At 45.2% G+C, this 3479-nt stretch overlaps 1 protein-coding gene across 2 annotated transcripts in view; it reads right to left on the bottom strand.

The window, feature by feature from the left end:
* Mobp (myelin-associated oligodendrocyte basic protein) overlaps positions 1-3479 on the bottom strand; it is a 34844-nt gene that overhangs the window by 27790 nt on the left and 3575 nt on the right. For both annotated transcript variants that reach the window (XM_005348114.3, XM_013346588.2), the window contains exon 2: positions 2550-2627. The gene's annotated coding sequence lies outside the window, so the exon portion shown is untranslated. The remainder of the gene's footprint in view (positions 1-2549; positions 2628-3479) is intronic.

Genomic DNA, 3479 nt, shown 5'->3' with positions numbered 1-3479 from the left:
GCCTCATGCTCCTGCCACCAAACCTCCCCTGCCAAGGTTGCCTGCACACCCAAACCATGAGCCGGAAGAACCTATTTTTCCTTAAGTTGCTTTTGACAATTACGTTGTCACGGCAGTGAGAAAAACAACTAATCTGGCTCTGCCTGAGCCGCAGGGACTCCATGTTGTCCGGTGAGTGAAGAAGCAAATGGAAAAGGCTGGCGGGGGAGGGGAGGTGTCGTCTAAGAAGCACAGGAATTATGGTGACCACGGCAAGGGTTGTTCATTGGAGTGGTTGACGTGAAAGCTGAACCCGAGGGTTTGTGGAGGGAATCTCAGCCAAGGATTTGGACAGAGAAAATATAAGACCAACAGACCGGAAGCTGGAGAAGGAAGAGAACAGACATGGTTCCTAGAGGGTGTAAGATTCCCAGAGGCCTTTGCGGGAGGCGCTGGTGTCAGGCGACTGTGGATTGGTTTATTGGTGAAGGAGAGGGGTGAGACTATGCAGATGTGTTGTGGGAAACATCTACAGAGAAGGTAAAACCATCAGAGAATATTAATAACATCCCTGAGGTAAAACTTGGGGTGTGAGAATGCAGATACTCAGATACAGGTAGGGGGAGACCAAGTGCATGGCCTTTGAGAGAAAGAGGAGAGAAAAGCAGAACAGGCACTCGGGGACTCGCACATCAAAACTGTTTGAGAAGAGAGCACTGGATTTCAGTTCCCAGCACCCACACTGGGTGGTTCAGAACCTCCTGTGACCTCACTCATGGGATCTGCTGCCCTCTTCTGGCCTCTGAGGGTACTACATGTGCACACTTCTTTAATGAACTGAGAAAGGATCACAGGGCCAGATAAAATTCTTATCCACTCAGTTCCGTTTGTCCAATGAAACGGGAAGCCAGCGTATCAGCTGACAGCAAGAAAGGGAACGGCTTGAGGATAAAGTGGGTAAAGGAGATTCTGGAGCAATGTGGGCAGCAGGCCAGCAGCAGCTCTCAGAATCTAGAGGAAACCCTTGCCCACTCCCGGCAGTGATTGCAGCCTGCTCCATTGTGCCTGCATCCAGCTGCTCTGAGTAGCCAGGAGGTGTACGTGAGTGGTGCGGGGAAAAAAAAAGAAAAGAAAAAAAGAGAGTAGCCTGGGAGGCAGAGACAGACAGATCTCTATGAGTTCAAAGATAGCCTGGTTTACAGAGGGAATTCCAGGACAAAGATATACAGAGAACCTGTCTCAAAAAGCCAAAAGTTAAAACTAAAAATAAAAGAAATAGAGGTTAAAATAAAGCCACATAAAGATGGAAAATACACAGAAAATCTTGATACTGTATGTTATTATGCTCTCTTTGAATTGTTTGAATGTTGAGGAAGGAGCAACAGCTGCTAAAAGATATTTGCTTATAAATGCTGCAGATAGGTATTTTGAAAATACCTTGGCTTCAAAATTGAAGTCAAAAGGTATGTTACTTTGGAGAAGAGATTTTGCTTTTGTTTCCACAGAAAATGAGAGGCTGTGGATTTATTCAGAGTTAAGAAAAATCAACTTTGATCAAGGAAGACCACCTGAGAAGTATCCAGTAGGAATAGATGGCCCAGATGTCTGAGTTCTTCATCCAGAACAAATTAAAGGCTGCTGCCTGAGATGATCAAGACTCACAGGATACTCCAGTCAGGACTTGGTCATAACTCTAAATTTTCTTTAGGTCCCCATAAGATTATCAGCGCCCCCAACCAGCTGGAAGTAGCCTGAAATACTATGGGAAAACCAGACAGGAAGTAGAAATGATGTACTGAGAACAGAATTCTGGGAAGGAGGAAGTTGATTCCTCCCACTCCTGCCCAGACCACGGAAGCAGCAGGATGTGAGCTGCCCCACTGAAAAAAGGTACTGAGCCACATGGCTAACATATATCAGAAAAATGGGTTAATCAAGATGTGAGAGTTAGCCAGTGAGAGGCTAGAGCTAATGGGCCAATCAGCTTTATAACTTATAGAGATCTATGTGTGATTTTCTTTGGGACTAAACAGTTGTGGGGTACCGGGCGGGACAAAAACAACAATAGGCCTGGCCCCCATTCATGTTACACGTGAGGAGACAGTTTTCTGGGCTGAGCGCTGCCAGTGAATTTGCAAGACTGCCACGATAGAATTTAGAATCTATCAGGAATGGAAAGAGAAAAAAAAAAAAACCCAGAAGCTAGAAAAGAGTGATTGATTGCCGGATGTACGGACTCACAGACAGAGCAGCGAGCACCATGCAGACTAGAAGCAACCTGGGGAGGATGATTGTGATGATATACATAGCAGAATCGTTTTCAAGGAAGGGAACCTGTGAATGAGCTGGCTGCTTGCACAGCTGGTTGCTGTGGTGGTAAGGTACTGACAGGTCCACAGAGCAGGGATGGACAGATGAGACAGGGTGGATGATACACTGTGTGCTGAGAAGGAGGAAGAGAGCGCGCCTCGTGGAAGGCACCTTTACTTAATCTCTTCCGATTTTACATTAGTCTGTGACATTCTGAATACCTGTATCATTTGTGCAACAATTTAGATGCAGATCTGTACCTGTATTTTCATCCACATGCGTCTGGCGGCCAGGACTCTGTTCTCTGCGTCTTATTCTCATTTAGTTCTTCGTTGCCCCTAGGAATGAGGTGGTAGCACACACTGGTCAGTTAGTGTGCTGTGCTTGGCCGCAATTCAGTCAAGTGTGAGCCCCATGCACGGAGGCTCGCTCTCCCGGTCCTAAGACAGATTGTGATAGATCTAGACACTTCAAATTTGTGCCACAGGCACAGGGGCTCACTCTCCAGGTTCTAAGACAAATTGTAATCGATCTAGACACTTCAAGTGTGTTTCACGTGGAGGTCACTCTCCCGGTCCTAAGACGGATTATGATGGGTCTAGACACTGTCAAGTGTGTTCCATACGGAGGCTTGCTCTCCCAGTCCTAAACTGGATTGTGATGGATCTAGACACTTCAAGTGTGTTTCACGTGGAGGCTCACTCTCCCAGTCCTAAGATGGATTGTGAAGGGTCTATACACTGTCAGAAAGTCTACTGACAGATGAAGAATACAGAAGTAAAATCTCAGGCTAATTTGTATATCATCTTATCGCTATGGGAAAAAATGATACTCATTGTTAATTTAAGTAAAAAGCCTTAAGTCAAGGCTGGGAAGACAGCTCCGTGGGTAATGCAAGCAGCTACTGTACAGGTGTGAGTTTGGCCTGAAGAACTCCCTGGAAGTGTTTAGGAAGTTCCTTTTTACACCTTACTGAGCCTTTTTCTCCTCTGCATTTATATTATTCAGATGCAATTCTTTTACTGTTACCACTAAAATGTAAAATCTGTGTTTGCACACACTCTGATCTCAGATACTAGCTCAGTGGATGAATGGATGGATGGAAAATAAAACATGTCACAAGCTTTAAAAACAAAATGAAGGCAACAACAACAACAGAAGAATTCCTAAATGTAGATTTCCAGTTAATT

Source organism: Microtus ochrogaster, chromosome 5 (genome assembly GCF_000317375.1).
Source record: "Microtus ochrogaster isolate Prairie Vole_2 chromosome 5, MicOch1.0, whole genome shotgun sequence".
In the NCBI taxonomy this organism is placed as follows: domain Eukaryota; kingdom Metazoa; phylum Chordata; class Mammalia; order Rodentia; family Cricetidae; genus Microtus; species Microtus ochrogaster.
Note: the sequence above shows the minus strand (reverse complement) of the source record. Positions and strands in the feature narration are given on the sequence as shown.